This window comes from Marmota monax, unplaced genomic scaffold (genome assembly GCF_021218885.2).
Source record: "Marmota monax isolate L192 unplaced genomic scaffold, Marmota_monax_Labrador192_F-V1.1 WCK01_AAM20220418_F8-fsc01550, whole genome shotgun sequence".
Classification (NCBI taxonomy): Eukaryota; Metazoa; Chordata; class Mammalia; order Rodentia; family Sciuridae; genus Marmota; species Marmota monax.
In genome coordinates, this window is record NW_026692761.1 from 15,903 (window position 1) to 35,730 (window position 19,828).

Genomic DNA, 19,828 nt, shown 5'->3' on the forward strand with positions numbered 1-19,828 from the left:
CAGGGTGGCAACAGCTCTGATCTCCATGATCCTGAGGCTCTGGCCCTGCAAAGGCACAGTCACCCTGGAATTGAGGGAGGAAGCATACACACACATGCCAGGTGCACATTATATAGGACAGAAGAGGCTGGACACCTGAAGACTTTTCAAGAAGCAGGTTTACTGACTGCGGGGTCCAGAGGGCTATCGCCTAAAAGATTCTCTGGACCCTGAGTCTGGAAATTCTTTGAACTTTATACCCAGTGGGAGGAGGGGTTTGAAGGTTTCCATGACAAGTGCTTTTTGTTCCATTTTTTAAGACTAGACAGAGTTTTTACAAGCTTTTTCTTCTTCTTCTGCAAACCTGGTATTTAAGTAAGAGAAAAATACCAACCACAATGCCCCCTGCAGATATTTGTCTGATATCCTGTGTAAAAAGCTTTCTGAAAAAAAGAGGAAATTATGTTACAAATAGGATGGGAGTTTCAGGTTAATTATAGTAAGGGTTGTCAGCGTGAGGGGCATTGTGGAATGCTTCCCAAACACACCTCCTTACATATCACACAACACACACACAACCCAACACACATGTCACACACACTCACTCAACACACAGTAATACAACTCACAAGCCACAAAACACACCATCCTGTACAATCAACACATGACATGCACAATACCCTACTATACAATACAAACATAGCACACACAGGACAGGTACACATCACACACACACTTTACACACACTTCACACACACCACATATGTACACATTGCATACTCACGCCATTCTTTGAATGCTATTGAAGTGTTTTTGTGGCTCATTATATGGTCAGTGTATGGACATGTGTCCCTATGTCCCGAGGCTTCAGATCATGGTCCCTGTGCCATGTGGGGTGGCCATGGGGGAACTGGGGTCTGGAGGAGGGCCTCACGCTCCCCTGGGGCTCATCCTCCTGGGCCCTGTTGACCACCCACCCCGTACCCCAGCTGCCTCTGGTGATACTGAGGGATCAGGGCCCAGCCCTCTCGCTGCCCATCAGCTCAGGCCATACCTGGGAACCCACAGGTTAGCAGCCATACCACACAACCCAGCATCCCCATGCTCTAGAGCTGTGGGCTCCCTCCACCCGTCACCCACACAGCCTTTCCTTCTGCTGGCCCAGATGCCAGGGGCTTCAGCCCATGCAAGTTGCATGGTATCCTCCATTTTCTCTAGTGGGATGGACTCCAGCTGCTGCTTCCTGGAATGCAGAACAGGGAGGGGAGGGGGCTATTAATCATGGGGTGGGGCTCCAGGGTGGGGCTCAGAGACCCTCCTCTCTGAACTCTCCCTCTAGCCCTGACTGTGCCTAGCGACCTGCCCTGAAGCCCAGGAGTAGCTTGGGGTGGTCTGGGCAGGTGGAGGCTCCATGCCCTTAGGAGAACTTGCTCTGGGGTCCTGGCACAGGGGGAAAAGGGAAGAAAGGTGGGGAGTCCAGGAGAGAACTGAGGGGACCCTGGAAGCTAGAATACCACAGGCCCAGGCTGGTCATGGCCACCAGCTGTGTAGGGGACATGGACAGCGCCTCAGTGAGCAGCCTAGGTTCAGCAGGCGGTGGACCCTTGGGAGTCCCAGAAGGGGAGCAGGCATTGGGGAAAACCTTTCTATTCTTGGGGCCCAACAATCTGGAGTCTCTGCTGACTGTATTGGGGCATTCGCCAGCATCAGAAATAAGAGGAGACAATATAAAAAGGAAAAACGGATTTAATCTCAATTTGGCCAAAATGGAGGAAGAAGCTGATCTGCCTCTACCCTACCATAGAAGCACTGTGGTCTTCAGGAATGAAGCCAGGAGACACTAGGGAGAAGCTGATCTGCCTCTGCTGTCCCACAGAAGCACTGTCATCTACAGGAATGAAGCTGGGAGATGCAAATGTGTAGATCTGGGGGACCCTGCTAGTCATTGTGGGGAGATCCATCCAGCCCTGAATTCTGCTAGCCCGGCCAAAGCTCCCAATCTGGGCATGGGACAGTTCATCTTCAGGGAACTGGGATGTTGGCAGGAAATGACAGGGACTGAGAAAAAAAGAAATTTGGAGCTTCTTTGAAATTTTCTGAATTTATTTGTGCCCCATCACATTTCCCTGTATTGTCCATCCTGTAGTCTTGAGGGATGTGGGGCTCTTTATTGAGAAATTGGTGGTGACATCCCCTCAAGGGCACCGAGAACCTGAGGGTAAAAAGAGCCAAGTGCAAAGATTCCCACTGGCTTGACCTAATGGAGGACTTGGGAACCCTCTTCCTAAGCCTTGGCAATGCCCGCTTTGGGTAGGGTTAGCATGTGCCCATCTTCATTATGACAATCCCCCCATCTCTGAATAACTTTTTCTGAAGACATCATTGATTGTCCCACCAAGTGGTCTAGGCCCATGTCATTGGGATGGACTTGTCCCATCTTTTGGTCTGATCTGGTCCCTCATCAGAGGGGAAGTGACAGATTATTAAGAGTCAGTATCAAAAGATCCTTTTTTAGGCAAGTTTGAGAAAGAAAACAGGCTTAGAAAGAGTGGTTCCCAGGCTAAGCTTTTACCAGAAGTCCTGAAGCACCTGCCTGGGGTCCTCCAGGTGCAGCACCAAGTGGGCTTGCAGTGGAGGTGTGGCCCTGGTCAGCATCTGCCCTCCTGCCCAGCTCTAGACTCCAGGTTCCCTGGCTGCAGTCACTGTCCTGTGCAAGTTCCCAGGGCTCCCTTTCACAGCATGGGACTCTACTTCTCTCCAGGGCTCTGTGAGTATCTACCATGAAGTCACTGGAAACGCCTCTAAGGACGTGGGCCTCACAGCACATGCTTAGACCGACCTCCCATCTCATTCCCCATCCTCCCAACCCTGTGTGCATGGAGAACTTTGCTATCTGAGCCCCCTACACTCCCCTCATTCACCCTTGGGGTACGTGCACCTGAGTGTAGTCCCCAAACCCAGACCCTTTCTTCAGTGGTACAGATAGAAGCTCCCACATCTCCTCTGCCTCATCCTCCACCTTCAAAAGTGTGGATCCTGCACATCTATCTGGGAGTCCATCTGTGATCGGGGGCAGGTTCCCAGAGGACCCAGTAGTGAAGTCAATGTGGCATAATCACAGTGACCAGGTGACCCTGGCTGTTAACTTACACTCAGGGTGGTTGGGAAAACATTCTATCTGCAATTAAATCCTTTCTTCATTTTGCTACAAAACAGCACACAGTGCTGTGGAAACCTTGGGGAAGGTGGAGAAGATCAGAGCAGGAGGAAGCGATGGCCTGCATGGAGGAGCACTCCAGACCTTTACCTCTGAACCACGGCGGTGTCTGAGTTCTGTGAGCAGGGAAATGGAAGCCATCAGAATCAGGGAAGTGTTGCACATTTGGCTGCCATAGCTGACCTGGAAGGCACTTGGTAGGTGCCTCCACTCCACCTGACCAGTGCTGGACGTGGCCATTGCCTTCTCTCCACTTGGCAGGTATGAGCAAGGCCATCATCACAGAGGGTTGGGGACATCTGTGGTCTGGGTTTTCCAAAAGAGCCAATGCTCCCTTTGCATCTGGGAGATGGCATATATTTTTATTTACCTTTCACTACAACCAATTCTTCCGTGCAGGGGCACAAGTGCCTCTCAGGTCAGTGTCATTCCTCCAGCCACATGGGGTAGGTCCTTTTTTCTAGTTCTGTCCCTTTCATCTATAAACTGGACCTATCATCTCAGGCCTGGTCAGGAGCACAATCTGCAGCCACACTCCCAGCCAAAGACAAAAACTACCCCAGCCCCCATGGGCTAAAGACTCAGGAGGCTCCCAGAACCTGTCAGAAGTTCACTCCAGATGAGACCTCACCACCCTGAGTGTGGTGACTGGGTTAAAACATACATAGAGCCTGATGCAATAGCCACACCTGCAATGCCAGCTACCAGGAGGCTGAGGCAAGAGGAACACACATTTGACGCCAGCCTGAATGACTTCCTAAGATCCTGTGTTTTTTAAAAAAAATTTTGGCAGAGTGCCCCTGGGACCCATACCTAATACCACAAATTAACAAATACATATATGTTCTTTAAACATTCACACACTTATGTGCCAAGAGCCAGCATCAGGGCCTAGGATAATTCCAAACCTGCCTGTGGTGGAAGCAAGTACCCAGAACCACCACACCTGACCCTGCTGCCTGTCACAGCTATCAGCTGAGCTTGGCTTAGGTATGTATAGGAAGGGATTGCTCTGGTCATTATCTTGGCATTTGGCCTTGTCTTCACCTGCCTCAGCCCTGAGCTTGGTCTGGGCTTTGATTTTAGTCTTGAACTGACCCTTGTCCCTGTGCCTTACTCTGTTCTATATACACAGGCTTCTGTGTGCTTCTAGATTTAACTTAAATCTAGATATGTCCAAGTATCTGAAAGAGCCCACTAACCCGTGGGTGTCCTTTGGGGACAATTATTTGGTAGATCACACCTGTCACTTCACTGGAACACCCAGACAGAACAGCCTTAAAGGCAACATGACAGGAGCCAGCCCCTCCTTGATCAGCTCCTGTCTGCAACTTTCCCTGGAGGGTGATGTTAGTACCACACAGAGGATGGGCTTGGAGGCAGATGGGCCTGGGTTTCTGGAACCTGCTCTGCTTCTTGCTGCTTGGAAAAGTCACATCAAGTCCCTGAGATTCCTTTGCCATTTGGAAACTGAGGCAATCACTGCTCCCTTAGACTGGAGGCAGATGGTCAAGACATCAAGTGTGTTGAGCATCCTGCTAGACTCAAGGAATAAAAGGTGCTGTCACTACATAAAAGCTGTGCCCTCCCCAGTCTTACCAGCAGGATGGAGCCTGGAGCTCCTCCTGCCTTCACACCCTCAAGTCAGCACCCTCACTGGGAGCCTCCTCCTCAGCAGCCTGTAGTTCCTATCCCCACACCCCCCATTTGCTCTGTGCTCACATTCTCTCCCTCTTCCCCCCAACTTCCACTGTCCAGCTTCCCCTGTAGCTTCCAGAACACCCATAAGGAGGCTCAATCCCACTGCTTGGGCTGGGTTATTGTGCAGAGGCCAGTCCATCTCCCAGCTCAGGGAGGGCCAAGTCTGGCCAGGAGGGTGATGGTGCCAGCTCTGTGGCCATCCCTGCTTGAGGTTGGCACACAGGCCTGGCCAGGGCACTGCTAGGGATGGAGTTTTGCCAAAGAATGCTCCAGGGCTGCTGGGAGAAAGCCGCAGGGAGTGGCAGGCAGCAGTTCAGGGCTCTGGAGGCACAGGGCAAGTGTCAGAGCTGAGCCCTATGTGGGAAGGAATATTGTCCAGGTTCTAGCAGACAAAGAGATGTTCACTGAAGACCCAGGTAATGAATGCACACAGTATTCCATGAACACGTACCTATGGACAAGTGCACACAACCCCCATGGTCAAAACTTCAGAAGCAGAAATGTGCAGAGCCGGGGATATCTTGGCCTAAGTCCATCTAACAGGCAGGTCCGTTCCTGCTCCCTTGGCCTTCTCTGCAGCTCCACCATGGCCCTGCCCACTGTGTCCAGTTTCACTGCTTCTTCACCTTCACTCTTTATCACCCAAGTGTTTCTTCTCTTGGTCTGAAAAATTTTTTTCATATCACATTGCACTGCACATTTCATGGGCTCATCCTGCCTTACTGGGTAAACACTCTCCTCCTCCCACTTTCAAGGGCTTTACAATTTCTAGAAGTGGCCAAGTGAGCAGAGTTTCTTCTGATTGCTTCATCTGCATTATTGAGCCCTAGGCATGTAAGCTTGAGGCTGGGTTGTGTGCTAGTCCAGTTACCAACTTGCTTTCCAAATGCTTCCTACTGACTTGTTGGGCTTGTACTGTATTTGGAAATTTCCATTTCAAGTCATCTCATTGGCACTTCATATTTTTATTTTAAGAAAGGTCACTGATCAGGAGGGTGAATTCTGACTTCTAGGCTTATGTTTCTGAGTGCTTGGTCCTAATGCCTTTCAAGGGTGCATGAAGACCCCAAGCCCAGCTCTGACCACCGTTAGGTTCCTCAACAGAGATACAGTGCAGGAGGCTCCAGGAGAGGAGAAGTGAGATGTGGAGGGGCCTGAGGGACAGGAGGAGCCTGGGGATGCAGAGCAGCCCTGGATGCTGGAGGGGAGCAATGGAGGCAGTGAGGTTGGAGGAGACTCAGCAGTTGCATCCAGAAGCGAGGTCACTTGACCTCTAAACTTTCTTGCATTGTCTCACATATGAGTTTTTGAGGGACACCATATATCTAAATCATAACATAGCGTATCATGTTTATTTTTTTCTGTGTGTTGAATCATCCTTGAACCTATGGGATATATCCCACTTGATCCATGGTGATAATCTTCATAGTGTGCTGTTGGATTTGATCTTCTAGTATTTAGTTGAGGAGTTTTGCCTCTATGTTTATCTAGAATATTGACCTGAGTTTTTCTTTCTTTTCCTTCTCTCTCTCTCTCTCTCTCTCTCTCTCTCTCTCTCTCTCTCTCTCTGGTATTTTTTCCAGTTTGGGGGTCAAGGTAATGCTGGCCTCATAAAATATGTTTGGAAGAATTTTTTCCTCTTAATTTTTGGGAATAACATAAGGAATTGTTAAATGTTTTATGAAACTTGACAATGAAGTCATGGGGCCTGAGCTTTTTTCTTTGATGGAAGGGTTTTTATTACAAATTCAAATTTGCTACTTGTTATTGGTCTCTTCAGGTTTTTATTTCTTCATGATCCAATAATAGTAAGGTGTATTTTTGCCCCCCCCTTTTTTTTTTAGTTCATCAGAAGTATGCCTTTTTTTCTTTTATCTTTTCTGGTACTAGGGTTTGAACACAGGGGCACTCAACCACTGAGCCACATCCCCTCCTTTTAAAAATTTTATCTAGAGACAAGGTGTCGCTAAGTTGCTTAGGGCTTCATTAAGTTACTGAGGCTGGCTTTGAACTCCTGATACTTCTGCCTTAGCCTGCCCAGCCATGGGGATTTTTTATCTAGAGACAAGGTGTCGCTAAGTTGCTTAGGGCTTCATTAAGTTACTGAGGCTGGCTTTGAACTCCTGATACTTCTGCCTTAGCCTGCCCAGCCATGGGGATTACAGCATGCGCCATATGCCTGGTTAAGTGTGTCTCAGTTTAACAGCTTTTGAAGACGAATTTTGATATAATAAAAACAATCGATTTAATATTCTACAATTTAGAACATCTGACTAGCATGCATAAGACCCTGGTTTTGGAGAGCTCCTGCCACTCCTGTAGGTCCACGCCAGGACTCCACGCCCGCTGAGGCCATGCTGGCCGGGGTCCCGGGGTCGGGCGCTGGCTTTCTCAGGCTGGCGCTAGCTCACCTCACCATCTCTGTATTTTAGTTCCAACTCCTCTCTCCTCGCCGGCTGGCTGTCTCAGGCGGCTGTGATGCTTTTGCTGGGTCCACCATGCTCTGTGAGCTGCGGCAGTGAGGGCGGCCTATCTTCTTTGCTGGCCTGAAGGAGGGAGAAGAGCAAGCGGGGCGTGTCATCCGTCCCATGCTGCAGCCACTAGCCTGGAGCCACCACGGCACCATCACCGGAGCCTTGGAGACCTGTATGGATGGGCATGGCTTGATAGCAGCGCCTTCCTGCGCCGCCATCACCGGGGTTGTACAGCAACGTCCCCCCCCCCCCCCCCGCGGCTTTGCCCACCCCCTTGGCCCTGCTGCTACTGCTGCTGCTCAGCCTCGGACTTCTCCACGCAGGTGACTATCAACAGCCATCCTAATGTCGAATCCAGAAATGTACCACGGACTTTGTATCCCTTCGAAAGCCTACCTAGGCAACCTGGTGTATCATTCTGCTGTGTTAGGGCTCAGTGACCTCCTGCGCTGGAGGAACTGTTCCAAGGATGGACCCACATCCTCTACCAACTTTGAAGTGACCCGTGACCCTTGTAATTATCACAGCCACACAGAACCCAGAGAACATAGGGGAGGGGACCATAACCCTCCCAGTTACTTTTTGTGTGTGTGTGTGTGTGGCTTGTTTGGGGATCCTTACCTTAGAAATTTGAAGGATCACTTCCAAACTTACAAAGTGGAAGGGAACTGGACACTCATAGATATTAATTAGCTTTCAGTTCAAGTGACAAATGTGCCTGCAGTTCCTGGATCCAGTGCCACTGCTACAAATAAGGTAAGTGTGCTTTCTTTTTTCCCCTCTTTCTACTCATAACTTCCAAATGTTTGATTCTTCGGACAACTTTCAAAATGTGGTATAAAAGGGTTATTCTAGAGGAATGTTTTTTAAATTTTTTAATGTTTTCTTGAAATGCAATTAACAAGAGTTGATAAAGGATTCAGTAAGGAACTTGCTCTGGAATATAAAGTGTGGGTCTAAATTTAAATAGACAATGATATGAAAAATAAATAGTAAACTGTGAAATGGCGTTCTCCTGGAAGAAAATGCAGGCCAATTTAATGAAAAAATGTGTGTGTAGGTGTGTGTGTGTGTGTGTGTGTGTGTGTGTGTGTGTGTTTCGGGCCAATTTAATGAAAAAAATATATTTTTTTGGTGATGTCTTTTGAGTGCATGTGTGTGTAATTCTTCTTGAAGAATTCCATATTCAGTTTTATCAGATGACTGAAGTGGGCATTTAGAATAAAGAAAACTGTGAAGCTTGAGGCAGTGACCCATAAGGAAATATATTTTTATGTATTTTTAAAAAAATATCTTCAGTTGTAGATGGACACAATATCTTTATTTTATTTATTTATTTTTATGTGATGCTGAGGATCAAACCCAGTGCCTCACACCTGCTAGGCAAGCGCTCTACTACTGAGCCCCAGCCCCAGCTCCATGGAAACACATTTTATTGGTGATTTGGAAGCTATAGTAAAATATAATAGCTATCAGCCAAACTTCCCAATGGCAAACCCATAATGGTATTTGTTCCTAACCTTTTGGTGACCAAGGAAGTTACAAATTGTATATTGCATAAAGGGATATATAATCCCCATGTAATTTCGGGCCTTGGGTTAACAGTTTAAGTCAGAGCTAAGGGAAAAACTGGCAAAATTAAGTTAAGCTTACCCTGCCTACTGTCCACTGTCTATAGCCCATGTTTATTTATTTTTAAAGCCCAACAGCAACTTCCAGGCACCAGTGTCTTCCTACAAATAGATAGAGAGGAGCTATCAATAGGGTTTCCAATTGCCAGTCAATGCTAATCAAAAGGGTTTCTACTAAAAGAGCGTCCCAAGTAAACCACTTCCTTCCCTATTATCCTAACCACAAAACCATACATATGGCTTTGTATGTAAAGCAAGACCATCTCATTTGCTTTAACTTCCTTTATTTATTATATCTATTCATAAGCTGCTTCAGATTAATATACAATTGGTAAGCATCAAGCTTTTGAGATACTTATGACTATCTTTTGATTTTGGGACACCTTCCCTTGCCTCTAAACATATGTGGTATATTTTTAAAACAAATTTTAATTATTTGACTTGGCATTTTATGGAGGCAATTTTATAACACCTGCATAGATATCTGCATAACCCAGGGATTTGTATCGCACTGAGTTAATTCTAGCTCCTTACCTCTTTAGGAAAAATTTAATAGCACCCATCACCACTATGCTCCCAACTAGTCTTTATGTCAGATTACCTCGTAGCCAGCTTTTCCTTACCCTAAAATTGATCATGAAAACATAATTGATATTTATAATTCCTTCTTCTACACCTATTCCATGTTTCCTTTATTATCACTTTAGCTAGATTCATCCTTCATTCCTAGGGAATCTGAATCCTCATTATATTTCCCTTTAATGGGTTACTGTAATGGTTTCCCATTAACATTTACTTATGACACCTGCCACCAATCTCCTGGATATCATAATGGTCTCTTCTTTCTCATGATGTAGAAAAAGGCAAATTTCCATTATTAATTGGAGTTGAGTTGCCTCTGGTAATATAGTAACCCCCTTGTTTATTGTGCAGTGACATAAAGAACTGCCAACTGGTAGATCTGGTAGAATCATTCCTTCCTTGGGAATTGTATCATATACTTCTTGTGTGCCACTTGAAATTCTCTCAGCCATTATCTTTTACAAAAGACATGGCTGAAGTAAGCAGTTCTGCACAGATTTCAACCACCAGCCTTGTGTATGTAGTTAGTCTGACAGCATTACCTCAGACATGTTCCACATGCTTCTGGTGTCCTGCCATTGGGTCTCTCTGATTCCGTGGAGGGAATATCATGGAAAACCAGCTCAACTCTCACACTTGCAGAACTGGTAAGTACAGGGAGTTAATGCCAATGAGTCAGTTCTTACAGGTGCTGAATGATTATGAATTTATGCCTCAGTCATCACAGAGCCAAGTTATTAAGTAGAGTAGTATATCTTGTTCCCTATTTAATATACCTCTATTCCTTACTTCGCACAATCATACACAATTCTCAAATTACTTGCAAATAAGATTTTGTCTCAGCCTCTGCTTTTTTAAAAAATCATTTACATCACAGGCTATGACAGAAAGTAAGATCTCTAATCTTCAAATCAACAAAGCCCAACACTGTGGTTGTGAGAAGCAAAAATTCTGTTATTTGGCTTAATAATGAGAGATGTCCTGCTACCATCCCTTTGATTACCAGACCTGTGAATCATGTCTATGGCAAAAACAGCACCAAAATGGATTTCTGGTTCAAATATATATCATATTCTGTAAGAGACTACAATGACTTTTTTGTTATTCTGTTTAGTACTTTGTTTCCAGCATTTGAAAAAAAAAATGCTTGACACAGAGTAGATTCTCAATAAATATTTGAAGCAGTGCTTTCTTTATGGCACACATCTAAACTCAAATTGTCACCAGCTGGCCAGGCTGGCAAGATGAGCTGGGTTCAAAGGAGCTGGCTGTATCAATAACTAAGAAAATGGTGAAGAAACCTATAGCACATGAACATGAATTTCTAAGATCAAAGGCAGGAGGGCTCAGTGACCCTAAAGGTCAGCTCCATGCTGGGCAGTGCTGGAAAGAGCAAGAGAGCGAACACACCCTAAACTCCACTATTTATTGGGGAGAAGACATTCGATAGACTATTCCACCCAAATAAGGCAAGGGGTAGGGTTTCAAAAGGTGGAGTCTTGCTTGGTGATGTCTTGTGGTCAGCAGATTGATTGACATCTTGGCAAGTCACACCCATCTCAGTTGCTGTGTGAGATCACAGGCTGAGAGAAAGGAAAGGCACATTTTTGTCACACAATGCCAGACCAGTCTTCTCATACATTCAAATGTGCATAGCTCACACACAGCCCATGGATGGCTCGTGACACCAAATGATACAGAGAAGATAAGCAAAGGCTCTGCACCAGATGACACACAAATGCATGAAGTGTTTCATTTTTTTCTGAAGAGACAAACATGTCATTAAAATATAAAAAAAAAAGGTTTGTGTTTTAAGTAATAAAATAGAGAAGCATTTTGGAATGAAAAATGGCAGGCGGGTTAGTATGGCTAAGGATTATGACTAGTGAAAGAACCCAAATACCTCGCACTAGAGTTCATACCTTGTTACCTGTTCTTAAAACATTTTAGGAGCTATCACTAGTCCATATTGCTTCATCTGTCTACTATCCTGTAGACCAAGGAGAGAGACCAACTGGGATATGACTGCAGTAGCCTGTCCGAAAAGCAGAAAGAGTATGGGAAAGAAGGAAGGAAAGTAAAATAAAACAGATTAGAAGGAACAGAATTGAATGAAATAAACTGATACCAAGTAAAAGGAACACAGTATGTGTTACTTGTTATGTCTGTTGAACTGTGATTGAAGCTACGTAAGGTTAGATGCCTCCAAAAAAATAATTGACTTTTATAGCTTAAAACAATATTAAGCAACCATCTTTTAAATCCTTGATTTAACTGTTTCCTAGTATTTTATACACAAGAGGAACAGAATAAAATGTTGCTCTTTAAATTAAAAAAATGATGAAGTAATTAAATGAACCACATAGACCAGCTGTTCCAGAACAGCACTTAATAATTCTACTGAAGAGGAAAGGTACTGATAGTGAGAATGCCTTTAGTGATACCCCCTTAAGTGAGACACTGGCTTTTGGGCTGCTTCAGATATATTATTATCCCATGTTGAAGAAGCACCCATCTATTTCTATTATAGTGAGCATTTTTATCTGACATGGTCACTGATTTAGCAAATGCATCCTATCTTTGAAAAACTATTTCCACATTTTCAAAAGGACTTAAATATTTTAATTCAAGAAGTGAAATACATAAAAACAGTTGCTCCATAACTATACAAATAGTAAATTAAACAAGATAAGAAAATGTTTTAATTTATACTATTTAAATTTCATTCATTACTTTAGGATAATAACTCATCTCAACATCTACAATTTTAACAAGCATCTGGGAAGTTGTTCAGAAACAGATGTTGGCCTGATAGAAACACATTTGAAAACATTCTTGTTCTGGTCATACTTTCCACTATACGTATGAACAATGCCTCTATTCAGTCTCAGAAGTTCTCCTGTTTTTCAAAACATAAATATTTTTTTTAAAAAGTATTACTTCACCTAAATTTTATATTTTAATAAATATACACCAGAATCACTCCAATGCTAAAGTTTCCCCACTTGAGTCAGTGCCCCACTGCTGACAAAGACTATGACAGTCATATATGGATGCCCTGTCACAGAGTAAAGACATGAACTTGGATAGGGCTTCTTCCAAGACAACAAGATGCTGCTTCTTAAATAACTTAATAATTCCTAATGTAATGGCACAAAAATTATCCACTCTTCTATCAGACTATCAGAGTTCCACTTTCAGTACATGGCAGAACAGGTGGTTCACATCAACTAACTCCCAGCTAAGAAGTAGAATAGCTGGATAAAAAAAAAACTGTTTAAAATCCCCTGCATAGGCATCAGACATATCAAAGCAGTGAGGAATTATATAAACCTCATCTGGGAGAGCATGGAAGTTCAAGATGAAGCCTGATTTGGGGGTGCATTCTCCCTTAAGATATCTGCCAACTACAGAAAGGTCATTTACAAGGAGTGAGCAGAGATTTTAACAGTCTTAGAGCTGGGAAAACAAAAAATGGAGTCTGATGACCTTAAAGAAAGAGATTCTAGCAAGCACTCCCGCCCCACCCCAGGTTTAGGGTTAGAACCAAAACAAAGCTACACATTTAAGGGGACTAGTTAATTAGAATAAAAGACCAGAAATCTCCAAATCCCCTCAATCATGAATAAAACTGAAGAATTCTGAAGTTGCTTTCATTAAAAGGTCACTAAAAGCACTTAAAATAGAGGGAAGGACTTATGATTTTTAAAAAGGGCTACAATAAAATGAAGAATTTCCCTTCATCAAAAGCCACCAGTGAAAAAGCAGATCATGGAGTATGAGGAAAAATATCTGCAATAAATGTTAACAGAGAACTTGAACCTAGAACAACTTTCTTCAAAAAATTCCCATAAATCAATAAGAAAAAGACATAATGCAATAGGAAAAAAAGCAAGAGACTGAAACAGACCTTGAAAAAGAAGATATCTAAATGGCCAGTATGTATATGAAATGGTGCTCAACAACACTTGTCACCAGGCAGAGAAGTGAGATAACACTAAACTTACTGAGGGAAGCTACAATAAAAAGAAAATACTAAGTGTTGATAAGAATGCAGAGAAACCATGACTATCCTACACTTCTTGTTGGAGTGTGAACTGATACAATCCTTGGAAAATCCTTTGACAATAACCACTGTATTGGCTCTGTAATGTGTCAGTTTTACTTCTACAGATAGACCAAACAGAAATGCATGCATATGCACAAGAAATATACACAAGAAAGTTCATATTCATTATGTTTATTATTCATAATGGCAAAAAACTCTTCAACTATCCCAAATGCCCATCAACAATAAAATGAAATTCTAAATTGTGGAATATTTGCACAACCAAATATCTACATAGCAGCATGAATGAATGAACAATAGCTACATGCAATAACATAGATGAATCCTACAAATATTGTTGAGTCATAACCATACATTTAAAAAAGGATATACCATATGATACTATTTATATAAAATTCAAAAGCAGGCATAATTAATTTATGACATTAAAAGTCAGAGTAGTAATTGCTTTTAGGTAAGAGGCAGTTAATGGGAAGAGGTTCAATGGGGCTTCAGAGGTGATGACAACATTTTGCTTCTTAACATGGGAAGTGTTCACTATGATGCTTTATTGAGGTATACGATTTGGGTTCGTGAACTTTCTGTATATGTTATACTTCAGTAACAAGGTTTTAAAAAATGCTTAAACTGGAAAAAATAAAGATTCAAGATATTAAAATAATTAATATGACAATTACTATTTCTTGATCACCTACTGTGTGTCAGGCACTGTGTATTTGTTTTATCGTTTCATTTCCACAACAGCCTTTCAAAGCAGGAATTCACCTCCCCATTGCAGATTTTTAAAAACCGGAAGCTCAAATAGTTTGAGCAGCTTACTTATGTCATAAGGCTGGTAAATGATGAAGCACACTAAACATTGGAAACCAAGTATGATTTCAGAATTAAGGCCAATTTCAGAAAATAAAGCCAAGCCCTTTTACAAAACATGTAGGACTTCAAGGTCTCCAGCCTCCTTTGGGATCTATAGCCTTATTTTTCACCAAGCCTCTTGCTTATATCTCAGGCCACTCCTGCCATAACTTCAGAATCCCTATCCCCAACCCCTTCACTTATTAACTCCACACTCTGGTAATTATATACTACTTGCAGCTCCCCGAACAAGTCAGACTTTCTCATAGCTTCATGTCTTTGCATATGCTGCCCCCTCACCTTAAAGTGCATCTTCCTAACCTCTTGCCCTACCAACACTTTAGCTGAGTTGGCTCTTATGGGTTCTTAAATATCTAAGGTAATATAACTGATGATCTCCTTTGAAAGCCTTTCTCTGATCTGGCCCACCCTTCTTATCTACATGTGTAGCACCCTACTTGTACCTCTGTCATACCACAGTGTAACATTTATGTATCTGTCTTTCTGTATGAGATTAGAAATTCTTGGAGAGAAGGAGCCATTTACCACTTATATTTACCTTTCACTAAAAGATCATTAAAAACACTTAAAATAGAGGGAAGAACTTATGATTTTTAAAAAGGACTACAATAAAATGAGGAATTTCATTTTATTGAATGAAATTCTTAATAAAATGAATTTCATTTTATTAAGAATTCAAGGGTGTATCCCTTGCACCCAGTGCAGTGCTTGGCACACAGGAGGCTCTCCAGATTAGCTAAACAAATAAACAACTTTAATATCTGAAATAAAAGCAAGCAAAATGTTTCAAAAATACTAAACAAATGGAATTTCTATTGCCATGAAATTATGGTCTGCATTTTTGTTTTGTTGGCATAGGCTTTGCAAAGAATCCTTTTAGAATTTCATTAAATACACAAGACAGAATATTTTTCCCATCATAAGAAAACTCTTTGAATAATATGGTCCAGGTGTAAGAGCTGAATCAAGAACAGCTAAACCACATTGAAATAAAGGGAAAAAAATTAATGTTGGAAATGCAAATAAAATGTAACAAAGAAGCTGATATTTAAATAACTTCCCACATCAACCTCTTATAGTTCTATTAACAGTGATAAAGAAGACAGTTTTTAAAAAAGAATGATATTTCTGAAACAATGTCGAAGAAAAAATCCAAGCCCTTTCTTATTTAGAAAGAGATTACATGTCAAGTTCATACAAATGACAATGGTGGGCCATCTGAAGATTTTTTCCATAGACTGTGTTCTCTGTAATAGTTAAATCCCCAGACAAGTCTACTGCATTATAATAGTAAGTACATTATTAATAATAACAAGCATGACAGCTTAACGGAAAAACATCGGATTATAATCAGAAGTCATGCATTCTAGTCCCAGTTCTTCAACTAACTAATATTTTGTAATTTCAAGAAAATTGGTTTTGAAATTTGTTTTTATCATATGTATTTAGGGTGTACAATAAGATATGCACATATATGGTATTGAAAAATGTGAAATAATTAGTACAGATAAGCAAATTAACATATCCATCACCTTCCATAATTACCTTTTTGTATATGGTAAGAGCACCTAAGATATACTCTCTGCAGTTTTTCAACATATAATACATTAATATTAACTACAGCCCTCCAGCAATATATTAATTAGATCTCTAGGCTTATTCATCCTACAACACTGAAAGTCTCCCCATTTCCTTCCCCTTGAGCAAATTATTCAACCTCTTTACCAAACTGTTTATCTATAAAATGCAAATCCTAATCCATGCTTATCTTCACAAATTTTTATCAAATTACATTACTTATTCTTTCAATAACTATCTACTTAGTACTGGTAGTAGGCATTTGATATTTTGAGGTCTACTTACATTTATCTTAATAAGATCCAGATTTTCCTGTAGGAAATCTCTATTGGAAACCAGATCTATTCCATTCTTAGATTTGGATGAGCTTTCTCCCCACTCCTAGATCCAGGGGTGACCTATAAGTCACTTAAGCCACTCAGTATATTCCATTCCCCAGATATACAGGTCAGGGTTTCAGTGATAGGGATGTTTCCAGTCAGAAATAACAATACACAAAAGTTCATTTGTTAATTTCTGGAAAAGAGCAACCAAAAGAAATTCATCTAAGAATGTGACAGTGTGGTGTAAGTCAAAATGGGTCAGGCAAGTCTGTGTTTCTTTTGAAAGCTTCTGGACACTGCATTCTTTGACTTCAGACTCCTTCCTCCATCTCAAAGCTGGCAGATAGTATCTTGCAATCTCTCCCTCTCTGACCTTCTGACTTTGACCTTCCTGCTTCCCTTGTAATTATGTCAGGCCCACCCAGAAAATCCAAGATCATCTTTCCTCTGAGATCCTTCATTTAACCATATGATCCAAGTCCCTTTCACCACATAAGCTAATATTCATAGGCTTTGGAAATTAGGACAGGCATCTTAGGGACCAACACTCTAACTACCTTAGGCAGTATCATTAAAACTGCAATCCTTTGAAATACTTCAGGGAGCAGCAAAAATAAGACTTTCATTTCAGAGGAAAAGGACTAACAAGAGATGGAAGTTAAAGCAATGAAGAAACACCATGGCTAAATCTCAAAAACAATACTGGGTGAAAATGCAAGCTGTGTAGTTCTATAATACATAAATCAAAAAATAAATTATTGGAATCAAATGTACATTATAAAACTATAAAAATCATAGACATAAAAGATACTACAGTAGTTATCTATAGAGAAGCAAATGTATGGGGGCTTCAAATTTACCTCTGACATGGGCATATGGATATGTATTAAATTCTCTGTACTTTTCCATATGTTAGGTTATTTCATAATTTAAGTAGTATTTATTTAATTAAAATAATGGAAAAAATATGTTTTGGATCTCTACTTGTTTATCTCTTCATTCTAAGTAAGATCAAGCTCCAGAAACATTCCACAAAACTCTCCCACTTTTAAATGCTAATTTAGAAAACAGATTAATTATAGTGTGGTTATTCTTATCAGTAAAGTATTCTTATTGTTCTTTCAGAGTATTTTATATGATTTAATTTATATTGGGATGAGCTTTGTCCCATTTAAACACTAGATTTACAATAAGGAGATTCAGATTCTACATTCATTTCTGCTAACTAGTTTCATGTTTTTAATTAAGTCTATTTTAAGTATTTGCCCCATTTCCTCACACAACTCAAAGAGGATAGATTACCTGCAAATTTCTTTCCAGTTTTAACACTATGAATCAGAAGGATACTATCACAAATAACCAAATACTTAACTCACACAAATCAATGCCAAACCTAATCAAGAACTTAAGGAAATTCTAATAAACCATATTTTCCCTTCGCAAATTTTTCTTCTTCAAGATTCCTTAGATATTCCTATCAATATTAAAAACTTGTCCAAATACTATGACCCCCACATATTTTTGAAGTATTATACCTATCCAACACTTCAAAGAAGTAGTTTTCTGTGCATGTTCACAGCAATATTTCATGTTTTCAGTAACTGTAGAAATTATTCTTAGAGAATCATTTTTTCCTTAAACTATAACTGACATGAGGCTTCCTTTTGAAAAATAAAAACATAACATTAGACAAAATCTTTCTATTTCCTCATCATACTTTTACCTTCTATGTTACAATTCTAGGTCTTTATAAGTAAATGTGTAAGACATATAAAAAAAAAAAAAACTACTGAAAGTTTCAGTATAATTACTTCCCCAAATTAAAACCATCAATAGTATACTATAATAGGATAAATCAGGATTCACACAGAGACAATCAAGAAGAGAATTATTTATATGGCATTTATCCACTCATTCATTTGTTCATTCTTTCAATAAGCATCATGTGCCAGATCCTGTGATAGATGTGTGAGTAAAACAATTCCTTTCTCTCATGTGCTCACGTGTGAGGTGGTGAACCAGACACATTCATTCATTCCAAAAGTATTTATTGGGTACCTACTGTGTGCTAAATATAGCTTCTAAGGAAGTAAAGTGAACAAAACCAAAAAGATATCAGCCTCCACTTATTTTATAATCTAAAAAGGGATTTACATAGTAAATAAAACATAATAGAACATTAGGAATTGACATATTTAAAAAACAGATAGGAGGAAAAAAGAACAGAGATTTTTATTTTAGGTGGGTGGTTAAGTGGGGACAGAGAGAATAGCAAGTATAAAGGCCCTTAGATAGAAATCTTTTTGGCATTTTTGCAGATCAAACTAAGAATACAATGTAAGATACCAATTTTCAAGGGTGGGAGACAATTTTATTTGTCAGGATGAGTGTTGTGAAGGTCACCTGATAGGAGCCTTTTTTGAAAAAAGGTACACTTAACCCCTTCTCCACCTCCTAACCACAATTCTAATATGACTCCTGTTGAAGATTATGTTATAGGAAGCCATTGTTACTAAGGTGATTATGTCATATCATTCTTTTGTTCAAGGAAACATAAAGTTGAAAATCACTATAAGACATGGTATATTGGTCACATGCTATATTGGTCTCCAGAGAAAAAAGAAAAGTGGAATTTACCCTGATGACTTACTTAAAAGACTGCTTTTTCAGACATATGGACAAAACAAACATGGGGTACCTAAGTACACAAAGGCTAACATTAGTATGAAACTATTACCATTCTCAGGCTGAAAGAACAAGGGAAAGAAATAAAATTATCAAATCTTTGAAAGCCAGACTACTGGACAGACTATGTCATGTAGCTCCTTCTATCAATACAACATTTAAGTAGAGAGAAAAATGGGAAAACACAACCTCTCCACCCACCCTTTGATGTCCTCCCAATGATTCCCATTGGGTGATCTTTAGCAGAAGCCAGCAAGTAAGGGATCCAAGGATGAGGCACTATGTAGATGATTCAGCCTTTTAGGGTACGAGAAGAAGATATGGAGAATCCATTGGGCCAGGGGTGAGACAGGGACAAATAACCAGCACACATACTATATAGAACACATTTATTAAAACAAGTAGAATACTGTGCATAAAGAGAATGTGAAGCTGAGGTACAGGTATAGAGAAGATATAAACCAAAGCAGGAATTAATTAGAGTGCATGCCATGTTTGGAGAACTGTGCAGAGTTTGGAATGACCAGCACATTGAAGAATTAGTGGAATGTGGAATATGAGGCTGGAAAGGTAGAATAGGACCAGATGATGAAGCATAAATCAGTAAAAAATGGGCTGTACTCCAAATCTAACCTGCTGTATGTTTCTTTACACATATTTATACTGGAACACTGCCATGCCCATTCATTTACACATTGTCTGTGGCTGCTCCAAGT

General features: G+C 41.0%; 2 pseudogenes; both read left to right on the plus strand.

Annotated features, from left to right (window-relative positions):
• Nucleotides 1-5,294: 5,294 nt before the first annotated feature.
• LOC124094169 (repulsive guidance molecule B-like) lies at nucleotides 5,295-9,586 on the plus strand (annotated as a pseudogene).
• Nucleotides 9,587-11,249: 1,663 nt separating this feature from the next.
• LOC124094171 (U6 spliceosomal RNA) lies at nucleotides 11,250-11,346 on the plus strand (annotated as a pseudogene).
• The last annotated feature ends 8,482 nt before the right edge of the window (nucleotides 11,347-19,828 follow it).